This window comes from Octopus bimaculoides, chromosome 4, assembly GCF_046866305.1.
Source record: "Octopus bimaculoides isolate indiv1 chromosome 4, ASM4686630v1, whole genome shotgun sequence".
Taxonomy (NCBI): Eukaryota; Metazoa; Mollusca; class Cephalopoda; order Octopoda; family Octopodidae; genus Octopus; species Octopus bimaculoides.
The window spans coordinates 54,364,821-54,375,155 of record NC_142931.1 but is presented as its reverse complement, the minus strand read 5'-3'; the positions used below and the strand labels follow the sequence as shown (position 1 = coordinate 54,375,155).

Sequence of the window (10,335 nt, the reverse complement as noted above, 5' to 3'; positions counted from 1 at the left end):
GATACATAATTACTTCTATCACGTTTTCATCATCCTTTCATTTTACTTAGATAAATCAAAAAAAGATTCTTATATTGTTGTCCCCTTAAACCATTATCAATAAATCTATTTCCTGTTATGTTGTGCAGCGTGAGCTAAATCTTAAAATTTTCAATTCTCTTTCAGACCTATTGACAGTGTCAATGCGGCGGATTGTATTATCTGACACGAAAAATGATGAGACAAGCCAACTACAGTGACGCAGAAAAATCACCAGCTTCTTAAACATGACATTGTCGTTCGTGCGCAGACTCTGAAAAAGAGTTGGTGGCCTCTAGCAGAGTTGTGTCACCTATGACCAAAAGAAAGAAACGCTCTTAATAACCAGATGTTGTCAGGACAGCTGAGTTTGTTGAGCAAATCTAGAATAACATTAACAACCCGTGCAAGTCGATGAGGTTCATTGCTGGGCACCTCAGTGTCGCAGCCCACTATCAGACACGTGTGCACGAGATATCAAGTAAAAATTTTATACGTTGAAGAAAAAGCAGTATATGTCCGACAAGACCCCGGTGACCTATATAACTACATGATTCCCTTCAGCCTTCTGTGGTTTCTTTATTCCAGACCCCTGATTACTGCATTTATGGAGTTGTCAGCGGGAAGAAACCGACGGGCAGCCCCACAGTTCCAACGACTCGTTGGAACCAAGGCGATGGACAACCGTAAGTGAGAAAGCAGATATACCCATATCAAGTGATTTCGATCTCTAAGATATTCCTCTTAGATCTCCTCAGTGGGCCCTACTGATTGGGGAAAAACTGCTACTCGCCTTGTACAAGCATGTCAAAACCGTCGAGAGGCTAGCGTCAAATTCAAACGGTAGTAGTGTATAATTATAAAAATCTAGTACCCTTATTTATATATTTGCTTTTTTTTTTTGCTAACTAGTCACCTATATTATTATTATTTATTAATTATAATATCATTATTTATAATCATATACTACTACCGTTTGAATTTGAAGCTAGCCTCTTAACTGTTTTAGCATGCTTGTACAAGGTGAGTAGTAGTTTAGCCCCAAGCAGCAAGACCCGTTGATGAGATCTTAGAGGAATATCTCGGAGATCAAAATCACTTGATGTTGGTATATCTGCATTCTCATTTTCGATTCTCCATCGCCTTGGTATGTTGACTATTTTTTCTCGCTTCCCCAATTTCGTCAGCTTGTTAACATTCAGAGTTTGTGGTTAATTCAGTCGATTTTGACTCCTATATCTAGCAAAACTGGTGCTATCTAGTACCCTTATTTAGATATTTGCCTTTTCTTTTTTTTTTTGCTAACTGTCACCTATATTATTATTATTTATCAATAATATCATCATTATTTATGATACATATATATATATAATATGACATGATGGGTTTAGTTCACTTGTGTTCTAAACGAATAGGCATGCTGGATAAGTGCTATAGTAGGTCCACCTTTAGGTCCCAAGATTACTGCTAAGGCTGGATCTAGGGATCCGTGTTAGGGTTCCGTTATAGCAGGTATATATTATATTATATTATATTATATTATATTATTGGAAAAAATCAAAGCCAAGTCACAACGAGTATCTCAAGTCATTAAGAATAATCTAATTTAATTTGAAGTCTAATTAAATTATTCTAAATGACTTGAGATACTCGTTCTGCATTGGTTTTGATTTTTCCTATAATATGATATAATATAATATTATATTATATTATATTATATTATATTTATATTATATTATATTATATTATATTATATTATATATATATGTGTGTGTGTGTGTGTGTGTGTGTGTGTGTGTGTGTGTGTGTGTGTGTGTAAATGAGTCGAAGAGTGGAAGTAAAGATTCAGTGATAAATATACGGAGAAACACTAAAATGGTGAGAATTGCCAACTGCAACTGCCAGTCAAGTGGGAAAAATAATTATTCATAATTAGTAATTATACATATATACGCACAGTACTTAGGCGATTTTACCAATTGTTTCATACAACAGATATTGGCCAAAACACAATCCCAGCACTGGTCAGAAGGGCTGGTAGGAAGAATATAACAACGGTTCTTGCACATTGGAAGTCACGAAGTGTCACATCTGGTCTGTGAATGTTGTGGAAAATCGGAACGAAAAAAGCAGTGGAGGAAGTTCACCAATTTTAGGGTCTGACGGAGCCCAAACCTCTGTAGACCTAAGCATAGCCGATTTCTCCAAGGAAAAGAGAAACAGAGACAGAGATAGAGATAGGATGAGAAATGGAGAGAGACAGGGAAACGGTGAAGAAGAGAATGAAAAAGAAGAATCAACCGCTTTAGAAGACTAGTACTTTATTTTTCGATCTCGAAAGGATTGAGGGCAAATATGCTACCTTCTCGTCATATAAGCAAATGTATTTGTCTACACTCCATTAGTTGTTTATAACATCATCCAAACATGTTATTTTGTGTTCTGGGACGTACATGTTGCACTGTTATATAGTGCTACGTTGTCTCCTTTCACTTTTCATCTTAGTTTACCAGTGTTTTATTTTACAATAAACAGGCCTATGCTTTTCATTGTTCTGAGCTAGTAGCTAATTTTAATCATACATCCCATATAGTTTCTTTTTCTGCATCCCAATCGCCAAAAATGTTTAACGAACTTTGTGTCTTGTTCGAATTGTATCAATTGGCTAACAACCTAAGAAATAGTTATTGATGCACTGATGTCGTGATCAGCTGATTAGCCGATGTTAATGTCTCGTCAAAAATTTAGGAAAAGAGAACATCTATAGAGGAGTAATAGAGAAATTTACACCTCTTACATCTAGGCTATAGACGATCATTTGTACCAGGATTGTGTTATAGGAACATTGGATCGGGTGATCATAGGTACACTGGATTGTGTAAGAAGAGATTTGCATAAACGCCTAGAAATGCAGGGATTCTTCAGGAAGGAACAAATCAAGCTGATTCGCATTCTTCAAATATAATCGATAAATGGTACCGTGAAAATTTGTAAAAGATTCCAGAGATTTTATATTTGAGTTCCAGAGTGAACATATGCACACAATAACATTTTAGTCATGGATTACACACACAGAGAAAATACACACACATAAACAGTAATGAAGCACACGCATTTGTGTACTAAATTGACATGCACACCCACAACATGTGTACAAGTTTCTCCACACACACATACACCAACACATTCATGCATACGTGCACATATACATAACGACAGATTTCGATATGTACTTATTTAATACAGGTACATTATACTGCATTCTAGGAATACAGGTTTTTGAAGCAAGAATAAAGTAAGCTGACTTTCTGCCTTCAAATCCAACGGATTAGTGGCACAATGAATATTCATAAAACATTCCAAAGATTCTTCATTTCAGTGTCTTGGAAACTACGCATGCACGCCTCTTTGTATGTGGCAAACATAGACATAACGAATAATCAAGAACACGCACATCGTGAACAAAAGAGGTATGCATACCTATTATATCAATGCAAGATATACACACATCCTATCTCCCATATTCACAAACCCCTGTAACTTTTTGGTTCAAGAATCAACTTTATGAGTTGTCGGCTTGAACTCTGCAAAGAACTTCAATAAAGCATAACGAAAAATTTTCCTGCATATACAAACACAATAATCGACGGGGTTGTGTATTTATACTTTAACATTTATATGGTTGACATTTCTATTGTAGGTGAAATATTTGATATATTACATGGAAACTTTGCACTCTGGAAACAATACTAAAAATATTCTAATTAAACTGGGGTAGTTTTGGTGAAGCAGTGTGTGATATTGTATTTTCTTTTCTTTTAATTCAAACTGTCGACTTTATCCCAGACACCCTACATATGCTCAGATGTGTGAGCAACGACCTTTTCCCATCCCTCGCTTTTCCTCATGTCCTGAGGAAGAGGGTCATAACCACGAACTATAATAATATAACGTAAAACTACGACTTTGTTTTGTTTTCTTACCTTTTTGCAGTTATTTTATCTCTTCTCAAATTATTTTGGCCTTACACAAGACTCTTTAATGAAAAATTCTAATGTTTAAAAGAAACGTATTTCGGTTTTTTGCAGGCGATATTTAAATATGCGTTCGTGTGTGCGCGCGCGCGCGTGTGTGTTTGTGTTTGTGTGTATATGCATTTATGTGTATGTATGTATGTATGTATGTATGTATGTATGTGTATATATATATATATATGTATATGTTAATTCTCTAAATGAAGTATTAACAGTAACTGCACGATAAAGTGTAGTATATTGCCACTTAAGTGTGGCTGACCCCTAGGGGTGGATGTTACTGTTGCTTTTAGCCCCATGTCCTCCTGGGGCTAAAAGCAACAGTAACATCCACCCCTAGGGGTCAGCCACACTTAAGTGGCAATATACTACACTTTATATATGTATATATATATATATATATATATAAGTTCAAAAAAACACAAAAAACAATAACAAAAAAACAAAGTGAGGACGTGATACGGATAGTATTATTGGACGCTCGGGAAAGGAAAGAGAGAGAGTATGACGTTTCGGGCGGAGCCCTTCGTCGGAAAGACGGAAAGTTCAAAGAATGGAAAAACGGAGGAAGAGAAAATCGGCACCGATGCCCACACACACACACACACATATATATATACATATATATATATATATATATATATATATATATATATATATATATATATATATATATTCGCCCTTCACATAAGATTACAATCGTGGGAATTAGGAGGCTGGAAATTTGGGTTGGTAATGTCATGTCATAGAAATTCTCCGATAACCACTTCTGACTCCGGAGGTATGATATAGAGCCGAATTTTGCGCCCATACATATGGCTTTCCAGCAGCAATTCACTCCAGCTAAGACTTGACCGCAGTCTCCCTCCATAAAATTGCAGAAGAATTGGCAATACCGGACGAGACGAGGTTGAGAATTGTGGTGGAAGGAAGACCCCCACCGTGTGCTATCTATGTGGAGGAAGGGGACACATGAAAGCTAAGTGTCCCTAGAACACGAAGAGGAGGAGATAGAGAGGGAACATCAAGAAGAAGAGAGTTTGATCGTAGAGGAGGAAAAAATGGAAGAACAGTATACAGTGGTAAAGAGGAAGAAAAGTAACTCAGACTCACCACCAAAGAGTCGTAGGAAGAAGAGAAAGACAAGTGGAGAGGAGACGCAGAGTGGAAAACATGAATAAACGAACGAGCAGAGAAAAAAATTAAAGGTCAACAAATGTAAGTGAGGAGTGAACGCAGAGACCGTTACCATCATCTAGCAAGGAGGAGAGAGTACAGAAGAAAAAGGAAAATGAAAGAGAGAATGGGAGACATACAGAGATAGGAATATAAGTAACAGAAGAAGAGATTGGTGAAAGAAAACAGAGAGTGACACCAAAAGGGAAAAATCTAAGAACAATGGTACAATACACAAAAAGTGTAGAGATAGAAAAAAAGATTGCAAAGATGGAGAACGTAATTAGGATTAAATTGGCGCCCATGGAGTACAATGAAGGGACGATAGCTGTTCTGCTGGAAAGAGAAAGAGGAGAAAGATTGAAGGAGCTGTTTGGGGGAAAGGATAGATGTGACAGTGGTACAGTTTCGTTACGATGAGTTGCCGCCGGTGGTGGCATTCGAAGTCATGAAGTCGGCATTTTGATATCCAGGGTGAAGTAACTCTTTTCCAATATTCACATGGTTTCCAGCCCTCCATGTCAGCTAACTTTTTCTCTACTGCGGCTATAATATTTAGGCTTGCCAACACGGTTGACTGTTCACCAATACATCAAACTATTCCAGAGAAGAAAAGAACAAGAAAATCGTCAAATTTAGTCCGAACACCTTGTATATACAGAGACACAGAGCAAGAGAGAAAGAGAGAAAGAGGAAGACAGACAGAAAGACAGAGAAAGAAAGAGAGAGAGAGAGAGAGAGAGAGAGAGAGAAAGAGAGAGAGAGAAAGAGAGAGAGAAAAAAAATAAAGTACAGCATAGAATACCACGTAGATCGTTACACTGATAATCAACCCGTGTACCAGTGTTAATGTGTAAGATGTATGCATAAAGATTGCTATTGGTGTTCTTGTTGTTGCTAATGATGATGATAACTGTTATGCTACTGCTATTGCTGCTGATAATGATGATTAGCAACCTGTAAACCCTTTTTTAAGTAGATAAAAGCTGTGACCAACCCACATACAAAGGGCTATTTAAGAATACTTTACCCAGTGCTTCCTTCCCATTTTAAGACGGAAGATTGTGATTTTAGAGAGATTGGACTGCTATTTCTAGTCGAACGATCACATAGAGGTTTCTTTGATTAACTCGGGATTTGTAAAAATGAATCCTGCTGTGATCTTACCTATTATTTATAGCTTCCTGTGTATATAAGAAAAGAGATATAGAAATCATTAACTGAACATTGAACTGCATAAAGTTTCATTTCCATTTTACACCAACGCACCCTCGAATAAACGTGATAAATTGTAAAAACGCTCGCCTTTATATTTTCTGGCAAGTAAAATCATGACAGTTGTTTCTTACGGTTTCCTCCTACCTACCTACCTACCTACCTATCTACCTACCTATTTACTTACTTACCTACCTACCTACCTACCTATCTACCTATCTACCTACCTATTTACTTATACCTATTTACTTACCTACCTACCTACCTACCTACCTACCTATTTACTTACCTACCTACCTACCTACCTACCTACCTACCTACCTACCTACCTACCTATTTACTTACCTACCTACCTACCTACCTACCTACCTACCTACCTACCTATCTACCTACCTATTTACTTACTTACCTACCTACCTACCTACCTACCTACCTATCTACCTATCTACCTACCTACCTATTTACTTACCTACCTACCTACCTACCTACCTACCTACCTACCTACCTACCTATCTACCTACCTATTTACTTACTTACCTACCTACCTATCTACCTACCTATTTACTTATACCTATTTACTTACCTACCTACCTACCTACTTACCTACCTACCTACCTACCTACCTACCTATTTACTTACCTACCTACCTACCTACCTACCTACCTACCTACCTATCTACTTATTTACTTACTTACCTACCTACCTACCTACCTACCTACCTATCTACCTATTTACTTACCTACCTACCTACCTACCTACCTACCTATCTACCTATTTACTTACCTACCTACCTACCTATCTACCTATTTACTTACCTACCTACCTAGCTACCTATCTAGCTACCTACCTACATACATACATATATACATACATACATACATACATACATACATACATACATGTTGCATTCACGATCGCAATTTCGTGGTTTCAATTCCCAGATCGACTGTACGTTGTGCTCTTCAGCAAACACTTCATTTCATTTGCTCAAATCTGCTCAGCACTAAATGGATAAACCTGCAACAGACTGACTTTCCGTTTAGGAGTAATATTGGTCTGCCCCAATAACTAGTGAGGTGGCATCATTCGAAAACTAACTCAATGCAAAGTGCATTATGACCAGCGGTGTGTAACAATATTCTTTTGCAGTTGGCAATAATGTAGTTGATACGTTCAGTTTTGGTTTTGCACAAGCTGTATTTGTCTGTGTGTGTGTGTGTGTGTGTGTGTGTGTGTGTGTGTGTGTGTGTGTGTGTGTGTGTGTGTGTGTGTGTGTGAGTGTGTGTGTGTGTGTGTGCACGTGCGCGTGCGTGTGTGCGTGATGCTATTCTTGGAGATAGTCATATTTTGACAATTTTACCAATTAAACACACGCACCATTTATCTGATCTTATTTCAGCTTTATTATTATTATTATTCTAGTTTCTTTGTCAAAAAGCTCTTTTGTTACACATCCTGTTTCCTTATCAGTGACTCTCTAGCCCATGTGTCTCCTCTTTTTCTGCTTATTCCATTTTAGGAAAATGAAATAAACAGAACAAGAGGAGACAGGCGGGATAGAGAGTCGCTGAAGGTGTCACATGATGTGTGACGAAAGAGCGTTGACGAAGAAACTAAAATAATAATAATAAAACTGAAGTTTTATATATTGTGCGTGTGTTTAATCGGCAAGATTGGCAAAATATGACCAGCACCCAAGTATAACAATACTTATTTCCACACACATCAAGAATCATGCAAAACGCATAAACGTGTGTGTGTGTGTGTGTGTGTGTGTGTGTGTGTGTGTGTGTGTGTGTGTGTGTGTGTGTGTGTGTGTACAGGATGCGTAAGGTATTTGAGGACATGCCTTTTTGGGGTCATTGCTGCATTTTTTGCTAACTCTGTATAATCTTTGTTTCAGAAAATGATAATGGTAGACCCTAATAAAGGCTGAGCATAGCGATTTAGAAATATCTCAAATTTTAAAAGTTTCCAGATCTTTCGTCTACAAAGTTTGTAAGGAGCTAAAGACTGAAGATGGAAACGTATCACCAGTATCAAAGCATAAAAAGCATTCTAAACGCTCTAAAATTAGAACACCTGAATTTATTCAGCAAGTTCGATAGACCATTGATTAAAAATCCAAGAAAGTCCATGAGGTCAATTGCAAGAGTTCTCCATGTGTCAGAAGGAACAGTCAGAAATGTTGTCTACAAAAACATCAGATATAAGTCTTATATGATGAGGAAAGGCCAATTTGTCAGAAAAAGCAAAAGAAAATCACTACATCAGATCTAAACGGTTCTTAAACAAACGGAAAAATCCAGCAGAAAAACTTCGACCAAGATCAAAAAGCTAACAGAAGAAATGACAGATGGTTATATGCAGACCCTTCTAAAGTTCCAAGTGTTATGCATACGAAATTTCCTGCAACTGTTGTGGTTTTAGGAGTTGTCAACAATGAAGGACATGTGATGCTTCCTTACGTCTTTCCACAAGGTCCTAGAGTTAATTCTGCTGCCTACATTGAGGTCCTGGAAATTACTGTTAAGCCTTGGATAGACAGTGTATGCAATGGAAAGGCATTTGTGTTTCAGTAAGACATTGCACTATCACACATGGCTCTAGTAACACAAGAATGAATGGTTGAACATTTTCATAACATAACCTCTAACATTTGGCCTCCTAATTCCCCAGATCTCAATCTATTGGACTATTACATGTGGAGTGTTGTTGAGAGAGAGGTCAATGAACACGCCCATAACACCAAAGATTCTTTGAAAGCTACCATAGCATTTTTCGATAAATAAAGTTATCCGTTATTATATATGTCCTTTTTTATAAACATAAATCTGTCCTCAAATATCTTATGCACCCTTTAAATATATATATATATATATATATATATATATATATATATATATATATATATATATATATATATATATATATATATATATATATATATATATATATATATATATGTATATATATATATATATATATAGACATAGAATTGAGCTTCTGACACAACGATGGCAACAGACAAATAGAATACGACGGAGGATATCCTGATAAATAAACGCCTTTCGTCGGTAATTTGCTTGAACTATTAATTAAAGCTTGAAATGCGAAAAAATAGATAAATAAATAACTTAACCTGATATACATGTATATTCATGAACACTTATATATGTGAGAGAGATTTAGAGCATTCCCATATGCAAGATGAGAAGTAAGTATAATTTACTAGAATTTCTGAGTAAATATATCTCAGTTCTTCAAATTGGAAGTTTAATTATTGTGAGAAATAGAAACTCAACGGTTCTTCTCTTTCAACAAACATTAGAAACATATATAGGCTACATAGAGGTCGTAGTGGTTGCTGTGGAATACCTATAATTTTAAAATGCTGTTGTTGGGTAGGATCATCGCCAAACTCTGAGTAGAGAAATTCTCAAATCTCAAAATGGCTCAAATTAGGTGCATAATTTGCGAAAAATACAAAATTAAAAGTAGTGTCAGATGATAATTATCTTCTGCAGGGAGCTACTGAAGGGAATATACAAAACTGTTGATTCAACTCCTCGCTTAGTAAAGGATATTATATATACACGTGTGTGGGTGTGGGTGTGGGTGTGTGAGTGTGGGTGCGTGGGTGTGTAGGTGTGTGTATGTGTGTGTGTGTGTACATATACATACATATGTACACACAGACACACAACACTCACATACACATACGCACACGCATATATAAATATATACAAAGTCTACCAAAGAATGTGTACACACTTTAGGAAAAGAAAAATTCGCATGAATATTTTAATTCAGTGTTATTGCAATTAGATAAAAAAAATATCGGAAGAGGCATTTATACTTATAGGGGTACTTATACAAGTTGAACATTTAT

General features: G+C 36.5%; 1 long non-coding RNA gene across 4 annotated transcripts in view; it reads left to right on the top strand.

Moving 5' to 3' along the window:
• LOC106881448 (uncharacterized) overlaps positions 1–9,236 on the top strand; it is a 54,436-nt gene extending 45,200 nt beyond the window's left edge. For 2 of the 4 annotated variants that reach the window (XR_016241508.1, XR_016241507.1), the window contains exon 7: positions 166–3,982. This is a non-coding gene — a long non-coding RNA (uncharacterized LOC106881448). Of the gene's footprint in view, positions 1–165; positions 3,983–8,346 lie in introns of those variants that run through there. The other 2 variants (XR_016241509.1, XR_016241510.1) reach the window with 2 other exon arrangements.
• The last annotated feature ends 1,099 nt before the right edge of the window (positions 9,237–10,335 follow it).